This window comes from Myotis myotis, unplaced genomic scaffold (assembly GCF_014108235.1).
Source record: "Myotis myotis isolate mMyoMyo1 unplaced genomic scaffold, mMyoMyo1.p scaffold_m19_p_16, whole genome shotgun sequence".
Taxonomy (NCBI): Eukaryota; Metazoa; Chordata; class Mammalia; order Chiroptera; family Vespertilionidae; genus Myotis; species Myotis myotis.
Window position 1 is genome coordinate 41,336,547 of NW_023416320.1, and position 18,819 is coordinate 41,355,365.

General features: G+C 41.8%; 1 protein-coding gene across 1 annotated transcript in view; it reads left to right on the top strand.

Annotated features, from left to right (window-relative positions):
- The first annotated feature begins 1,693 nt into the window (after positions 1 to 1,693).
- ZFHX4 (zinc finger homeobox 4) overlaps positions 1,694 to 18,819 on the top strand; it is a 185,838-nt gene continuing 168,712 nt past the window's right edge. The window contains exon 1 of the mRNA XM_036338565.1: positions 1,694 to 2,087. The gene's annotated coding sequence lies outside the window, so the exon portion shown is untranslated. The remainder of the gene's footprint in view (positions 2,088 to 18,819) is intronic.

Below are 18,819 nucleotides of genomic sequence, written 5' to 3' on the forward strand. Positions count from 1 at the left end.
GAACCAGCTGCCACAGGCAACCAGCTTTCTTGACCTGGGTCTGGGTTTGCTCTACCCAGGACTCTGCTTTTATCCTCCAGGTGCATTTGGGGGTGGGGGGGGGGGTTAATCCCATTTGCATCAGTCCTAGGATTTTCCACATGTTCCCTGATCACGCAGGGTTTCAGGCCAGAAGGGTGCAGGTTTGCAGCCTCTGTTGTCCCTAGTGCTTGTGTGATAAACCTTTCTGGTGGTATTTGGTAGATTTGGTGCTTAAGGCCTAAGACAAGGTTTTGAAGCAGATCCTGGCGAACCAGAACTTCAAAGGCCTGTCAACCCCAGAGCAGCTGAAGCCTCACCTGTCCAGGAAGCTGGACATTGCAAGTATTTCCTGTTTTTAGCTTGTTTGATTTGTTCCTCTCACCTTCTCTGTAGAATTTCTATTTTTGAAATATTGCATAGGTGGTGTCTCCTTGTGACCTGTGGTGTAGCAGTGTATCAAGATGCTATCTGAATATGAATATATATATATATATATATATATATATATATATATATATATATATATATAGTCAGGGGGTATTTAAAAGTATGTCTATTCCTAGTTTTAGTTAATTATCTTTTAATGAAAGTGTCACTCATATTCACATCTGTAATATTGGGAAGAGATAATTAGATTTTCAAATGAGAATCAGCCACCTTAAATTTTGCACCAGAAAATACCAAGTATATTTCATTCTAATGAGATCTGTAGTGGGATTTTTAAATTCATCATAATGTGCTTCAAGAAAGATAATTCAACAGACTGGCAAGATGAAAGGTTTTTTTCCTAAGTCTTCTTAAAGCCATTACATTGAACTTATGCAATGCTGATAAAATATTCAAAAATATTCCGTAAAGGTTAGAACCGTCCCCCCTCTCTCACCCTTGCCATCATCACTTCTTCTCATTAGAAAGTTTACTTTGACTAAACTAACCGCTTCCATCTTCCCTGCCCTGGGTTTGTCTCCCCTGCGTGTGCAAGCGAAAGATAGCCCTTTACAGAGCATGCCTACAGATGCGGAGTGCCATTCCTCCTGTGAAATCGGCTGGGCAGGGCCGGCTCTGCACACCGCCAGGCACCCTGGATTTACATACATCTGCATATCTGTCCAGGCCCCGCTCTTCGCCATTAGCGTGCGTTCTCGCGCACAGCTGAATCCACTAGGCAGAGCAAACCTCTCCATTGCCCTAACTCCCATTTCTGCTGAAAGCTCCCTAGTAAACAAATCTCTGGTCCGCTAATAATGACTTTGCTCATTAAAATTAAAAAGGAAAAAAAAAATCGAGTGGTTAAAGGGCAGTGCTTTGGCGGTGTTTAGCTTTGACACCCCCCCCCCCTCGCTGAGTGTGTGTGTGTGTATGTATGTGTGTGTGTGTGTGTGTGTGTGTGTGTGTGTGTGTCTAATGAAGTTTGGGAGTCGCGCGCAGGGGCGCGTGGGGTGCGAGCCCCGAGGTCCCCGTCCCTGCCCTCCCCGCGGTCGCCGAGTCCCGGGCTCCCGCCGCCGCGCTCCGAGCCCTGGATGCCGCGAGGCTCCCGGCTGCTCCGAGCCCGGGCTGCGCGTCATTTGCAGTCTGGGGAATGTTGATCACCTCACTAATTACACCTCTCTCTCCCCCCTCTCCCTCTCCCTCTCCCTCGCTCTCCTCTCTCATTCCCAGAGTGCATATCGGGAATAGACACACAAAGACATGCGCACTCAACTTAATCAGCCATTTTTTTAAACAGGGCTAAAACGATAATAATTAGCAGAATAAAGACATATCGGATTTTCATTTCCTTTCCTCCTTTTCCCAACCCCTTCACAACCAAACAGCGAGACCGCGGCGGGCACATGCTTTAACTCCTCCCGGACCCCCGAGGACCGCTCCATGCCCCCCACTTTCTGCTCCAGCGTTTTTTATTTTCACCCAATAAAGTTCGAGGATTATTTTTTTATTTTTTTATTTTTTATTTTTTTTTTTAATGAGCCCTCTCGTTTTACTTGGATGTGATCAGCTGTAAGTAAAATAAAAGCAAAACAAAAAAAGAGGCGAAGATCGCGTAGGAACTGCAGGGGAAATGGAAAGTAAGTTTTTTCTTTAACTTTTATTGAGTAGTTTGTGTTAAATTTAGGTCGAGTATCGATTATCTTTCCAGCCTGATCTTGCACAATCTCTGATATTTCGCTCGCTCTCTCTCTCCCTCTCCGCCTCTCCCTCTGCCCCCGGCTCGCTCGCTCCCGCTCACGTCCCCGCATCCCGACCATCCCTTCCGCTCTGCCCCCCTTTTTCTCTCTCTTTCCCCCTTTTTTTTGGCTGGAGGACTGGCTCCGCGGAGGGAGGGAGGGGACCCGGAGGGGCCTGATTCCCCACTTTCTTTGGGGGGCGACGTTTTTCGGGATTTAACTTTTGGATGAAGTGGCGGATCCCCGCGTTCGGCCGAGCAGTTGGCTGTCTGTCCTTTTTCCTGTGTTTTCGGGTCCTGTCTGCGCCGCGAGCCCGGGCTTCCTGGCGGCGCGGGAGGCTGTCAGCTCGCGGCGGCGCAGCGGCTGCCGGGGGTCCCCGCTCGCCCCGCGCCCCGGTCGCCATGCCTCTTCCTGCGCACCCGTCCTCCCAAAGTTTGGCCGTGGGGCGGCGGGGTCGGAGCCCCTCTCCCCGCGCCCCCCACGCCCTATTCGGGCCGGATTGCTTCCTCCTGCCACCACCCCCCTGCCTGGCTCGAGCGCCGCGAAGGGAGCCAGCGCCCGCGCGGCGGAGGCCCGGGGTCCGCGCGCCCTGGGCGGGGGCTGGCGGAGGCCGGGGCCGGGCCGGGCCGGGGCGGCCGGGAGACACCGCGCCGGGCGGCGGCGGCGGGCACGGCCCGGGGCTGCTGCCTGCGAGCGGGCGGGCGGCGGGCGGACTGGGCGCCGGCGCACGGAACGCAGGTCCGTTAGGAGGCGGGATCGCCGGGCCTCCGGGCCAGGGACCCACCGGGACGCGGCCGCCGCTCGCGGGCTCTGGGGCTGCCGGGTGCGCGTTAGACCGAGCATAGGTGCCCGCGGCTCAGGGTCCTGAATCTTCCCCTTTCTTTTTGGCAGAGGGCAAGGCGTGTGTGTCTGTGTGTGTTGGGGATGGGGGTGGGGGGACTCTGGCTGGGGGGAGAACTGATTTCTTCCCCGGGCCCCCCAAAGGGGTTCCAGGTCTGCGAACGAACTTCACCGCCTTCGCCTCTCCGGCATCCAGTGCGCCTTCCGGCCGGGAGCCGCGCGAGGCACAGGGGCTGGAACGCGTCGGGTCTCGCCTTCCCTCTACTTCTGTCTCCCTCCCCCACCCCCATTCTTTCTGCTCTTGTCTATCGGAAAAAAAATAATAAAATTTCTCCTGGATCGTATAAACTTTCTCCACCGATGCCCAAGTTACGGAGGGCTCCCCACCCTGGCCCCCACCCCGCAGAAGCCGGTGCGCTGGCGGGTATTTCTTTGTTACCTGCGATCCGGGCGGGGGGCTCCTGTCTGCGCTGGGGCTGGGGTCCGGCCCGGAGACCGGGCTCCGGCGGCCGCCTTTGGCCGCGACTCCTCACTTCCGCGCGGTTCCGGTGAGGTCTTAGCTACCGTTCGGTGAGACACCCTCCTTGTAGGTACCATAGGTTCAGATCGCGCACACGGACCCCCCCACGCCGACCCCTGCACACACACACACACACACACACACACACACACACACACACACACTCAACACAGACTCACGCACGTTCTCCCTGCACCCCCCACCGCCAGCCCCCACCTTGCCTTCCCCTCCCCCTTCCAAAAGAAAGCACACACACACACAACAGCAACCCCCCCCCCCCCCCAACCAAACAAAAACCCAAAGACAAGTTCACTGGCGGAAGATGGTGGATTGACACTGACTCAGACACAGGCAGGTTCACCAGGAAATCTGGCGGTCCCGATTTCTGACAGTTGCATTTCCTCTCCTTGAGTCCTTCCCCCCCCCCTTTTTTATTAACTCTGTTCCATGTTTAATCAAGGATCATGTAGATGGCAAAAGGAGAGACAGAGAGAGCAGAGAGAGGAGAGAGGAAGAGAGAGGAAGCAGAGAGACAAGAGACAGAAGGTTTTTTTTTTTTTTATTGTGTTCTCCTGGATTTCCAGTGGCTTGATCCCTATAAACGTGGAGTGCTTAAAGCTCATATGTAGTATTATATTTTTAGTTGGGTGGATGGATGGAAGAGTCAGGGAGAGGCTGCGGCTGCCGCTGCCTTTTCGGGTGTTGCTTAGATTAAGGCTGAGACTTGGCTGCGATTGGGACGCGACAGTGACACGGGCATCGATCGCTTCCATTGAGAGCAATGCAAAAACACAGCCCGGGTATGTAACACTATCGGTGCCATCAACACTTGTTTTACTTTATATTTACTGGCGAAGCTGACAGAGCAGGCTCCGACTTTCTTCCTTTCCTTCCTTTTATTTCTCTTTTCTCTTTTCTAACTGAAGAATAAAAACAATTGTGCTTAGCTGTTGGAAATGATGGTTTAGATGCAACAGAAAGGAGATATTCGCGATTATTTCACTACTTCTGTAACTGATTGTGTTTTAGAGTTTTTCTTCTCCACGGAGCAGCATACTGAAGAAAATGAAGGTTTTCCTCTTTCCTTCCTCTTCTTAAAAAAAAAAAAAATCCTTAAGGGAATATTTGATAGTTTTCAACGTTTGTGGTTTCAATCAGCAGGAAGGCACACAAAAATAAAAGATGGCTAGCCAGCTGTTTTAACCTCTCACACCTGGCTTCAGTGTGGGGATCATAAGGTTTATACAGTTATTTTAAAAACGGTTTTAATATTTATGGCAGAAACTGGGGAGAGAGCATCATAGTGTGTTTATTCAGTGGCTGGTTGCTTTTGGATTTAAAAAAGTAAGCTGATATTGAAGTGTTTTCATTTTATGGCAATGAAGATATAGTCAATGAAATATGGGGCAAATACCATAAATCTGAAAAGTGAAATGTACCTAAGGAACAAAGAAAGGTCAGGTGAACCAGCTGTGTAAGTCAAAGCCACAGCCCCAACTGTGGGGTCAGACAGGGAGAATGGACTCTGGGTCTAGGAAGTGAAAGTTGCCACTTAAAGTTAAAACTGAAGGAAACCTGTTCAGCTCTGTTGTCATCTTTTGGCATTTTTAGCAGATGAGCTCAAGTCTGTTGGTTAATTTGGAGCTAGTAGAATTATTTGAAAAGATGCTGCACCAGCAAGGAAAACATACAGCAGGCTGAGAAAATCGCTGTTTAATATTGCAGAATTTACTACTTCCATTCTGACCATGGACCTAAATTTACACAATGAAATTTGATTATCTTTAATAACAATATTAGATCCTGCCCTGGATGGATGAGAATTGAGGTGCTTTTGTTGATTGCAAGGGTTTAATGTTGCATTTCAGAATCTGATGTGGTTTGGCCTCCCTTCCATTAACTGGAAAACCCCTGAGGTTTTACAATTATTTCTTAAAGATAATACATTTAAGATTGCATTGGTAGGCTGAAGAAAAGTCATAAAGGCAAGAAGGGAGGCCCTTAATAACTCTTGAGATTCAGACATGTTCAGCAGTTAGATTGGCTTTGACTTCACCAAGGGTCGACAATGTGTCATTTCCACGAAGCCAAATTGCCCTCTGCCTATATGATATTAATGTGCAAATCAATATTTCAGGGATTAAATTTCCCTTCTTCATTTTTTATGGTTTCTACCTCAATAAGTCTCAAGTCTATTAGAAGAGGCTGGATGATTTAAAATCTTTCACTGCAGAATGGCTTGTCCTAGTCTTGTTTCACAGACCATTTTAGGATTTTCGTTATAAAGACTAAGGACACCCTAAAGAAGTTGTGAAGCAACTCAGTGGCATAAAGCCCCGGTTCTATTAAGAGCTACGAGGTATCGGAAACATCATATATATGTTTCTGTTACACACATACATGTATGTATACATACTGCCGCTTTAAAAATATTATGTTAATCACCTATTGATTTATTTCAAAATCAATTGAAGTGCCTTTCTTATTAGTGATTTGTTCAGCATTCTTGAGGACTGTGCTCATTTTCTTAAAGACAGACATGGATTAGCTGGGTGTGAAAGTATTTGGGAGGGATTTTCACTTAGCAGTATTTTCCTAAGAAATATTTCGAGACACCATTGTTTGTCAGAGTCATACTCAAGAGTTGTCATCTGCATAGGGTGTTGTCATAGCTATCATTGCATTTGTGGCGGAGTGACTTAGCTGCTGTGTGCCTAAGGAGGCCTTCCATTCCTTTTACATTGATTTCCAGCACTCAGTAGGCACAGTGCTTCTTGTAACCCTCTTGGTGACACAATTGTGAAAGAAAAGATGTAATTTGGTTGGAAATCATACGAAAGGGGAGATTTAGGAGGTCAAAATAAAAGATTGTGACTTTATCGCATGATCTTGGGAAGGCCTACTGTCTATCATTTGGTGGTGTTTTATAGTCTAAAACCATCTGGACCAAGTTCCGCACAGCTGCACGAATTTCATATGTGATAGAACATTTTTTCCATTCAGTGTGAAATGTTCCTTCCTCAAAAACGTACACCAGACTCGCTTAATTTAGTCTGTTAAAAGAAATGCACATGAAAAAGGACAAAAGGCTCTTTAATCTCTGCAAGCTGTTTGTTTTTCTTCAAGATTCCTGTCTGTTTGGGTTTGAAAAGTCATGTTTATTGAGGAGATGATTCTGAGGTGTGACATTAAAATAATATATGATTTTTGGACTGGTGGCCATGCTCCTGCTTAATTTGCAGAACTACTTTTTATGCCTGTCAAAACACAGAGCTAATCTATCCTTATTTACAATTAATCTCAATAAAATTAATCTTAACTGTGCTTTATTCAGTGGCTTAAAATATCTAATTATATTCAATTAACTGCTGTCATAGTAATTAACATTGCTTAATTGCCTCTGCATATATTTATGTAAAGCTCATTAGGTGCTGCTGGCTCCTTCTTCCTTTTCTACTTGCTATTTTTGCTGTTGTCAAACCATTTTCGTCTCCCAAGGTTCGACACTGTCAGTGAGAGCAAATCCTTTCTTAACATTTTCTTGAAATGAATGTCATTGCTTGCCTATGAGAAGATACTCGTTATGAGTCTTTAAAGACTAATGCATCTCCTCTCCCCCCTCCCCCCCCTTCCCCCTGGTCCCTAGCACACTCACCAAATATTTTCTGTCATTGTTGCTGGAAATATGAGAAGCCAGGTTAAGCTTTGTGCTTATAAATGAGGAGCCTTTCTGTGTCTGCCTAGGGGCTGTACCCACAGGCAGAGTTTTTTTCCTCTAAGACTATTCTAAGGGTTAAAGACTTGGCCAAGGTTCAAACTGAAAAGCACCCAGGGAAAGTGCCTGTGAATATGTACAAGTTTCATGTAATTAGTGCTTAATTATATTAACATATGCAAATTGTCAACTTAGGAGCTTGTTGAGCTGGCAAAGATCAGCTAGGCACAATTGCTGTATTGTTCTAAAACCATAATGGATTGCAAGTTGGATTGTGGAAACACATAACTAGCTATCTAATTTAACTCATACCATGGTGAAATTTCATTAGTCTCCATGGAGACTGGTTTAATTGTGCTGACTAATGTTCTGGGCTGCAAAATATCCTAAAAAAGAAAGCGTTGTTTGCCTAATCCACCTTACAATGACACTTGTTTGTACATGTTTCCCCTGTGTGAGAATTTGCATATGCAAATAAATAGTGGCTCTGCCCCATTTGTCATGGCTGTTCATTATCCATGAAGAGGACATTGTTACTAGGCTGCTCCTGACTCTCCCAAGATGGGATAGTGTCAACCAGTCCAGCGACATTCTTTCATAATTTGTTTCTGATTAATAGGCCAGAGTGAGTCTCACTCTCTGGGCAGCTGCGGGAAGGTCAGTTCTGTCCCAGGAAAGAGTTTCTGCAGTAACGGAAGGACTTTGTCTTCTTCTGATTAGTCTCCTTTTCCCACCCATCCGTGGCTAACATCATCATGTTTAAAATAACGTATTCTTGTTCTCAGAATGCCTCTACTAATATTCTCTCATTTCCTAAAGCAAAAAAGATAGAGAGAGAAAGGAGATTCTGTTATTGGAATATTAATCCTGTTTTTGACAGAAAGGTAAACTGATATAATTGCTTTTCAGCTGAAGGAATGGGGGTTTATACAAGTGTGAAAGCATCGGAAAAGGATTAGCATTTTTTTGCATAATGAAAAGCTCCATTGAATGGGGTCCTGAATGGCTGACTGAATGACTAAGATGAAAGGAAGATGAAAATGCAGTCTCCTCTTTCTTTATGCCTATGCTCTGCTCTCTCTAAAGTTATGTTTGTCCAGGACTTGAGAAAACAAGCAGGGGCTCAGATTTCAGCAACTTTCTAAGAGGCCCCGAGTTTCCATCATCACGGGGAAGTAATATGTATGACAACGGTGTAGCCAGAGAATGATAAACAGAGGTTTGTGTGTGGAAGAGTTTTCAGAAACATGCTAGGCTGGTCAAATATTGGCTATTGGGTGCCAGGAATTCCCAGCGCTTTGCTGGCAAAAACAGTTCTTTTAGAAATGGCCAATAATACAGCGTGGATATTTAATTTAGTTAATGATGGAATACCTAGTGTGTTTCACCCTCCGTTGGCTGTCCACCGCTGTCTGAGTTGGTGGCACACTTCCCTTGAGAAAGAGTTGTGTATTGTGACTCTGGCAGTGTTGAGTGCTGTAGGTGGCCATCAGCTTCTGTGGTTGGGAGGGATAGCACCAGAGGAGCTCATGCTGCCTTGTGGATGTCTTTCATTTAGAGAGAAGTCTTTTAAAAAGTGGGCAAGTGCTGTGTGTTCAGTCTTGGAAACGTTTGCAGAAGGGTTTTCTCTTGTCGCTACAGAAGGCTGTAGCTGGTTAGCTGGTTGTCAGTTGACAACATGATCAGGGCACTAAATGGTCCTCTTTTGTCATAATTAGGGTGGTTAAAATACCATAAGTGTTCAAACACTTTAGAAGGTGGGAATTGGTTCTTTTGTACCTATGTAAATGAAATGCAGTGTAGGTAATTATTTATATGTATACATTGTAAACAAACTCTTGCTGGTTTGGGGAAGTAAATGAGCCATTGAAGGCTGGCCTAGAGCTGGAGTGAAAGATCCTACCAGATATTAACCTAACTTGCTTTGCTGTTAGGTTGTAGAACTTACAACCTCATCACTTTAGTGGTTCCGTGGCTGCGGTGCTATTAAGATGGTTTACGTAGAAACTTGGGAAATCAGGAGTGTTTTCACGTAAATTAAAGTATAAAGGTTGCCTCTTGAGTACAGAATACTGTAAAGGAAAAGTGTTTGATCTTTGTTATATAAAGTCCCCCAAATTCTTTACTAGAGTCCTTTTAAAAATTTGTCAAGAAATTCTGGATTGTTTCAGAAACTTTTATGGTTAACTTTATGATATGCTTGCAAAAAGTCTTAAAAGAACAAAAAAATCCACATGGAGGCTATTTTTTTTTTACATGCAGAAGGGCTTATTAAGGTATTTCCATAAGAAAAATGTGTTAATTTAAAAAATAAATTCATTTATATTTTAAGACATTGTTAACCAAGCACCATGTGTTGTGCCTGGCAGTGTTCCAGCCCCCATGGAAGTGGATCACACATGGGTTAATAGTAGCTATGTGATGTCTGCATTCCTAGGAAATGGGCAAAAGCCCAGGGTATTCTGATATCAAGATTTTAGAAATCAGACAGAAAGCAGAATATATGTTTATATGTGAACAGATGGACACATGTGAGAACTAAGTGCACAATTGCTCTTGGCACTTGTTTTGGTTATCCCTGATGATATAACCAAGATCTTCATACTCTCACAGTCTTTGATGGCTAAGGACAAAATGGTCTTTTAATGAGGGCTCAATGGCATTATTTTGTTGCACAGGATTGTGCCTCTGTGATCTTGCTGGATTTGATGTTCTGTTAATTCCTTCGTGTCAGAAGTTCACAAGTTGCCTTGGAAGTTTGATAGGGTTTCACGTTTGACACACAACCCTCTATCCATAGGGGCAGCTGCTCTCTATGCCCCTTCTCTTCTAAAGGTTTGTGAATAAAATCAAATTTTACCATTTTGAGGCACTTTCGAATGTATGCACACAACTTCAAAATGGCTTTGACACTAACGTCGTATTTGCCAAGCAGCTTATTTCAGATATAGTTAGCCGCTCTAACGTTCTAGAGATTTAAAAAAAATAAACAAAATTTAAGATTTTGGGCAGCTTGATTTTGTTAATATGTCATAATGGCCTGATGGCCCCAGCGGAGTCCTGAGGAGGCATTTCAGTCATCCAGGTCAGGGGTTCACACACTAGCCTCATACATTCAGATGATTGATCATTTCTGATGTTTGCTTGTCCTGGGGATAGGACAGTGGGCAGTTGATAATTTCTGAATGGTACCCATTATAGCACATACCTCTAAAGTCAAAGTTTATAGGTTCAATAGTATCCTAGCAAGTATTTACTCAGATCTAAATCTTTTTAATCAGGGAAAATTGACTTTGGGGTTAAAATATGCATTTTGTAACTGTCCATAGAATTCTCCTCCTTCACTGTAAAGAAGAAAGAAAATCCATAGCTTTAACAGTGTCAAAATACAAAAACCCTTCAGCTGGTGAGTGCCACCTGGTTGCATGGCTAACAACAAAACAAAACAAAACTTTGTAAGCAGGGGCCTATGGAAAATCTTCAAATTTGCCTGCTGAGAAGGGTAAAATTGAAGAGCCCATTCATCTCCCAAACTACCGTCACTTAACCTGAAAGTCTATTAATGTGGATTCTCTAAAATACGATTTTTAGTCCCTTTCCCCCATATATTTAGGAATAATGCAATTAGTACATAACATTTTCTGAGCCCACTAATTAATTGCTTAGTAGATGCAAAATAGGAGTGTATATATGTATATATATACACACACACAGTCTTCTACCCTCTTTCTAAGTTAGAGTCTCTCTTTCCTCTTTAGATGTATTTATAGGGGAGACCTGTGAGATTTTTCTCTCTGTAGACTAAATTCCTTTTATTTCCTAAAGACTGGACAACATGATCACAACAGAAGAGTAGGTAGGGTTATAAGGCAACTGGAAACTCAAAAAATAATAAAGTTGGAAACTGCCTTAGAACTTCAGTTCAACTAGCTCGTTTTAAAATATGGCTATAGAATTCAGGAGAAGTCATTGTTGAGTCACCCAGGGCAATGTCAGCACAAGAACCCAGATATCCCAACTCTGGGACTGATGGTCATGCAACTCTATTGGCTGCTTGGAAAGGGGTTTGTTATGTGACTGAATGTGAAGGTGATGGAGATAGTGAAGAGAGGAAAAGGAAAATGTCAATGGTGACCCAATACCATCTCCTCTGAGTGAGAGAGTTCTATGTTGCTAAAAGGAGACAAGTAGAATCTGGGTGGCCTCTTATCTCGGGGACTGTAAACATATTTTTGCTTCAGGAGCAGGTTAGACTCAGTGCTTTGAATGGTCAAGAAGAGTCTGTGATTCATAAAAGCACTGATGATCTCAGTGACTTAAAATGCATTTTTCATAATCATGACCACGGTGTTAAGAAGAACAGGTTTCTATTCTGTGTAAGGACAGTAAACGAAGACAGTACTGTCATGTTTTAGAGGCAGCATAGTGTATAGAAAGGATGACACTTAGTTGAAACTAGACGTTCTTTGATGCTGTTTACTTTGGGTTCTTTTATAAATTAATTTATTTAACTTGAGTTTTAGAGGTTTGAAAATCGACTCAATTTTTTTACATCTCAATGACCAATAACAATGGTATCCAATCTATGAGACACCTGAGTTAACTTCTTGTTAGTGATGACTTGTTCAAGTTATTTAATCTTTCTGAGTCTCCGTTTCCTCTCTCCCTCAAAGTTCTTTTACAGATTGCAGAAGACTAAAGTGTTGTGAACCTACTGCTGGAGACCCTCCTGTTTCCTTTCTCTTTATTTTCAATAGCTGGTTTTCATGTAATGCTCAACTAAAGAGTGTGTCATCAAGCAAATCTTCAGGAATCTTTTTAGTAGAGACGCCCCTGTCCCCCACAAGGGAAGGAGCTAGGAATTAGACAATGGGTATGCCTAAGAGTGGGAGAAGCTGTAGGATCCTTCTTCTCATAACTTCTCCTTGATAGATACCTCGATGGCATTTCGGTGGACATTCCTCTACTTCATTATCTGCCACTCCATCATCACACGTTGCTTTGGTTCCAAGGGGCTTTGAGATGTTCAATATATTTCTTGGTCTTTTATCTAAGAAGCAAATTAGAACAGAAACAGTTTTTAAATAATTCAGATCTTAGCCTATCCACATGAACTCAAGATTCCAGGCTGTTCATTATCTATAATAATGAAAGCATAATATGCTAATTAGACCAGGCATCATTCTGGACATTCTTCCAGGCGACCTTCTTGATGAAGCCAGGGCTGTAAGGGAAGCCTGGGTCCTGGGTGCCTGCCAGAGGGAAGCCCGGGTCCCAGGTGCCAGAGGGAAGCTGGTGCCAGCAGCCAGGGGAACTTTTGCATGAATTTTGTGCATCGGGCCTCTAGTATACAATAATAGAAGAGACCACAAACCTTATTCCAGTCTTGAAGTTGACCCAGCCTGTTTGAAAGCCTTTGAAGTAGAGGATTTCCCCAAATTGATTTAGATGCCATAGATGTCTATATACTTATGACATTTTGATGTGCCATGAAAGAAGTATCAGTACTATTACATGGTACCCTGTACAGCAAAAGTTACACCAATCTAGAGAACAGACCCAGTTATTAATCATCCAGCAATCTTATAAAACTCTTCAATATTCTTGGGGGATTTTGTAGCCAATTTATAAGTCTCATCCTGGCTTATCTCTTAGAGGAGATCATAGCCCTTTATCTTTTTAGAGCAATGCATTATTCAGTGGAAGAATACCCAGGTTCAAAGATGATAAGATTCATTATAAAGTTGATAAATTTATAAATTCATTTTTGACCATCTAAACTAAAATCAATTTCTATTATGTTCTTTAAAAATTCATAATAAATTCCCATTATAATACACATTTAAATTATTATTTATATTTTTATGGGAAATATAAGTGTATTTGGGTTGTGATTTCCCAGTTTTGAGTTTGATTTTTGCTTTATATTTCTGTATACGTGGCCCACAATCTTTGTTACAGTTTTTCTTAAAAATTAAAGTGTGTGTACTGCCTATGTTCTGGTCATTTATAAGTAGCCCTGGACTTGACAATTCATTGGAAGCACATTTATTTAAGGCAAAGTGTTTAATGAACACTGATAGGGTAAGGTTATATTTCATTGGAAGAAACCAATTAGCATCCTAGCATTTTTCATAATGCTCTTTTAACTGTTTCCTCAAAAAACATCAGCCTCCATGAGGGCAGCACTCACACCTGTTAATCACTGTATTCACAGTGAGGGACATTATTGGCAAATCCTTGGTAAATATCCTCAATAAATATCTATCTAATGGATGGGGGGAAAACGAATGATAATTAAAAATATAAATAGGAAACTTCAGTTTACTATCCTACTGGAATCTGCCTCTCTTCTTGAAATCTAAGTACTGATAAGAAATATACGACCTTAAAAACATCTGGTCTGTCTTGGAAAATTCCGTAGGGAAAACTATCTTCCAACACAATCTAAATAGGTTTTTATAGTAGAACCATAGAGTGTTGGAGTCAGAAGGGATATAGAACCATTCCCTTGTTTAACCCATAAGGAAATTGAAGCTCAGAAAAATACCTGGGAAATATCATGCAGCTACAGAGCACAGCTGATGAGATCCTCTGTGTGTGTGTGTGTGTGTGTGTGTGTCCCCTGCAGCAGATCATTTAACATTTTTTTTCACTGTCGTTGGCTTAGCTCTTCCCATTTCCAAAGAGTCTATAATATTAATTAGAGAATAACTTCTGTTAAGCAGCAGATGTTTTTATTTGTGGATTTTTTTCCCAGCAAAGGAAGATTTTCAGTTGGTACAATGATGGCCTTAGGGCAGGCTGCTGCTCCTAGGATTGTAAAGCTAAGCTGCTGGAGATAGGACAAGAGTTGCCCAAAAGGTGAAAACTTGCAGAAGTGGGTGGGTCATTTAGTTCTCAGAATGAAGCAGGGTGCAGATTAGGAGTCATTGCGGTTGGCGAGAAGTTGCTGGTCACAGAAGCCTGTTTAAGTGCTCACTGTCAACAAGGAAACCGTGGGCCGCACTTAAAGTGGCTCACCTCTGATTTATTCATAAACCTCACACGAGCAGTTGGCTTGGTTCTTGCTCTAGGAAGGGGGATGGATGCCGATAAGGACAGGATAAAAGAGCTCCTTGCATGGCCCAAGAGTGAATAGCACTTTCCTCAGAGCCTGACCTCTTTTTCCGAGATCTGTTGTGCGACAGTTGACTTGGATTGGCTGTGTCCTCACATGAATTGAGAGAAGAGGTTACAACAAATATCTACCCTGTCAAGTCCATAGTATACATAGCAAGGTCTAGGAAACAGGAACTTGGGTTCTGACTTAATGTAAAGGTGGTGTTTATGCTAAATGTTTATGCTTCACCCTCCCTTCTCTTTGAAGCTTGAAGAGTTTCACATTTAATACTAGTTGGAAAAACATTGCTTCTCTCTAATTGAAGAATGCGAGGATCTTGGAATAAGATGGGTGTTGACAACCCATCCTTCCACTAAAATGAATGAGAGGGATTTAATAACATAGGAAATGAGGGGTTTGAGGAGAAACTGTGTGCCATGCTGGGGTAGAAACAAAGCAATGGGCTTGTGATGGCTTAGCTGTGTTTATCGAGAGGGTTTATTTGTGTCACTCCACAAATTCTGCTCTGCTCTGGCCTCTCGTGGCGAGGGGACGGGACCTTTAAGAGAGTCAGCTGGCTGGTTCGCAGTGTGGCAGAGGTTGAGCGGAGTGACCTAAGTCCCCAAGAGCAACATTCAGGGCCTGTGAGTCTTTCTCCCCCCCACCCTCCTATCCATTCTAGCTTCCCTTTCCTCCTTTTGATGAAGCTGGTCTCTTACGACTTAAAGTGCATATATTTACACAAAAATTTCCTCCAATTTTCACAACACATTAACCCAGAAGAGCCATATTAGCAGAGGATGGTGAGAGTTGATGATATATCTCCAGATAAAGCCGTCCCCCTGTGCAGGCGCGTCACAGTCATCAGCTCATTTGTCATGGCTGAAGTGAGGATGTCAGGACCAATGAGGGTATGAGAGCTGAAGGGGGCGAAAGGGCTTTTGGAGGGAGACATTTTTGTGCTGGGAGCCGGCCATGGCTTAGATTTAGCTCCAGGGAAATGTTGGGATTAGCCACCGCTCTGTACAAATCCTTAGCATAACAGAATTAGTTGGGAAAATGGAGAGGTGGAGGTCATGAGGATGGGTGCATTTCTGGAGACCTGCTAGAGGCTGCAGGCCAAACACTGCGAAAGAAGGGGGTGATTGATTTGAAATTCTTGTAAGGGATGTGTTTCAGGCAGGTCCATGGATTTCTAGGTTGAAGGTATGGATCTGCGTGTCATCAAGGAAAGACCTAAATCATATGTAGATATGGCTTCTGTTTTCAACTTGGAGCTGTATTCAAAGAATTTCCATCCCAACATCCAAAAACTTTTCAGGGAGATAGTATTTGAGAACCCAAGCATAACATTCAGGCACAAAAAGTACTTTTGACAGTACCTTGGAGTGAAAGCTAATACTTAATTTAAATTACAATAATTATGGTGCAATACTTGTTGCATTGTTGAATTTGCACAAAACCAAGAAGCTCAACTTTGTTTGAGCAGACTTCATTCTGAAACTGTAATTGAAAAGCAACTTATTTTCTTTAGCTACAGAAGTCCTTATCTTTGATAGACCAATACTAGCAGATTTATTTCATTTTGGATCCAGTGAATCGTTCTCTCTCGGATAATGTACCCATGCAACCTTCTCTTATTTAACTCTATTGATTTACAGTGTTAAAGTGAAATAATCTGATACCTGTTTCCTGCCCTTTGAGTATTTGTCGTCAAAGAGGCTGATTAGTTTTTACCCCCCCCCCCCAGTCTTTAGCTGTTTTAAATGTATAATTATCATCGCATGTCATTTGATAGCTGCACTAATTGCTCGCAACTATTGTCTGTTTGCACTTAATGCTGAAACCTGATCAACAGCCTGCTTTGGTTGATGTTGGTGGTAAACTTTAATTAACTCTTATTGCATTGAAGAAGAGTTCAGGCTTGGTGCTAACTAATCATTTACCTTCATTATGTCCTGACAGCTTCACTTGTTCTTGGTCCTAATAGATACACCAGTCAGTAAATAAACCTGCAGACCGCATGCCTGGTGGTTGCTCCACACTGATATTTTGCTACTTAAAGTGTAAGATAATTGGGCCCAGATAATTATTTAGTTAGTTTAGTATCTCTAGTCCGGCAGACACCAATCTTAATTGCCTCTTTCATGCTGGACAATTTTATTTTAATAGAAACTGTAGATTTGAGATAACATTATTCCTTCAACATGGTTCCTATGAACATGCGTCTTTTGAATCAATACAATTAAGCTTGTCTCCTGTTGGAATTCTTGTCATTATTTTTCCTGAAATACTTTTCCTGTAATGATATTGAAGTTAAAGTAATCAGGTTACCAGCAGATCATGTAAAATTCAACTCAAAATTGCTGGCTGCTTGATTTTAATTTGTCTGACATCAAGTTTGTTTGAAAAGGGATAATATGTGGGTAAACCAAGGAGCTTATAATTATGGTTGACGTTTGTTTGTTTATAATGAAATCTAATTAAAGTTCATACATTTAAAACACAAAAGTTAATTACTGAATTGCTCACTTCACTTATGGACAGCAGTCAAATTAACTTTTGGGCCCAAAACACACACACACACACACACACACACACACACACACACACACACACACCAAACAAAAGTCTCTCCATAATAGAAATAAAAAAACCAACTAATCTTAGTGATCAAAAATGCATTTTCCAATATTTCATCCAGAAGAAAACTTGGCATTCCCCAGTGTTCTCTATTATGTTAGTCCTAGTGTGGTTTTTAATATAAAATAATGTAAAATATTTCACAGAATATAAAAAGGCTTCTATTTGGTAGCCTCTACAAGTATTGTATAGTAAAAGGCTCTTTGTAGGGATTTAAAAATTATGCATGTAACTTTCTTCATTAAAACTATTTTGAAAGCATTGCTCAAGGAACAGGAATGTTTGCTGGAATACCTGACCTGTGATTAGTTTTATGAAAATAATTATGGTAGGTTTAGCCTGCAAGGAATGACATTTTTTAAAAATAATAAGAATGTACCTACACTTCTTCACTTATTGTTATATGGGGTATGAGATCATATTGGAGGGAATCATGAAATGCAAATAATTATACCATTGTTTTCTCTTTTAAATATTCAGTTGTCAGTAGATCAATAATGAATTTTGTTTATGAATGGGCAAAGAAGGAAAAAATACAAGTATATGTTAGAATATATTGTCTTCACACTGTATATGAGATAAATACATGTGTGGAATGGTTTTCACTAGTCTGGTAAATCTCTTTTGAAGCTCAGTATTCCTTAGTTATGTATACCTTAATAAAACCAATTAAGATGAATTTTTTAAATGTCCCTACATGACAACTTAAAAGCATTATCAACTAAACACTCTTAGATGATGTGTGTTCCAGACAGATTAGTCCACTGCATTTTAAAGACTAGAAATATAAACATATGCAAAAACATGGCACCTTTGATTTATAAATTTCTAAAAATGATTGATGCAGTCCATGTTTTTCCAAGGAGAACTAACGGGTTCCATGTTTAAGCTTCATACTTAGCAATGTTATTTACTTGAACTTTCAAATCTAGTAGGGATTGCAGGAGAGAGGTCTGAGAAGGAAAACTGATTGTGTCCATTGTGGAGATGCTTTGTAAAATGGAGTGTAATCTTCACAACCTTTTAGTATTTCCAGGGTTTATGTATATGTATTTGAATATAACACCTGATTAATTTGTAGATCAGTATTTATTTGGGGAAGGAAAATTAAAGGATCATACAATCCTTTAACTCTAATCCTACTTTGCATAGATGAGACCAGGGAAGGTGGTTGACGCTGAGGTAGGGCTGAGTAACTGACATTCAAAGGTACCTTTTCCTTCTATAAAGAAAGCAAAGCAAAACAAAGCAAATAGCTGGTATATTCTCACAGTATTGGCAAACACCAGCTTTCTAGTAATGCTTTAGCTGATTAGGACATACTTACCCTTTAATGAAGCAATCACCACAAAGCCCCAATGTCAGCTGGAATACTTACAAAACAGTATCAAAGAAAGAATCCGAGGCACTGAACATAATTACAGCTCATGTCCTTGTCTCACACCAACACAAACTATTCATTTTCAATTAGAATGAATAAGAAAATTAGAAATCAACTCGATTGGTTAAAAGGACCAAAGTTTGTTTACAGAGAATAAAGTATTGGGTCCATCTTGCTCAGTGATTCTGAGCTTTTTCCTGAAGCAAACGAATAACATGAGTCATGCAATAGCGGACTATGGTTAAGGAGAGTTTATTGATTTATCTTGAAGGAAAGTAGCTGGAGTTTGATTAAAGTTGTGAAGAAAAACTGAGTAAAATTCCTATTTCCCACAGCTAATCAAATTAAGAACTGTTGGACTTATTAGCAAAGTGTACCTTGCCTCTTTAGTTCTCTAACGCGTATGTTTAAGGATGTGTCATTGTCATATCA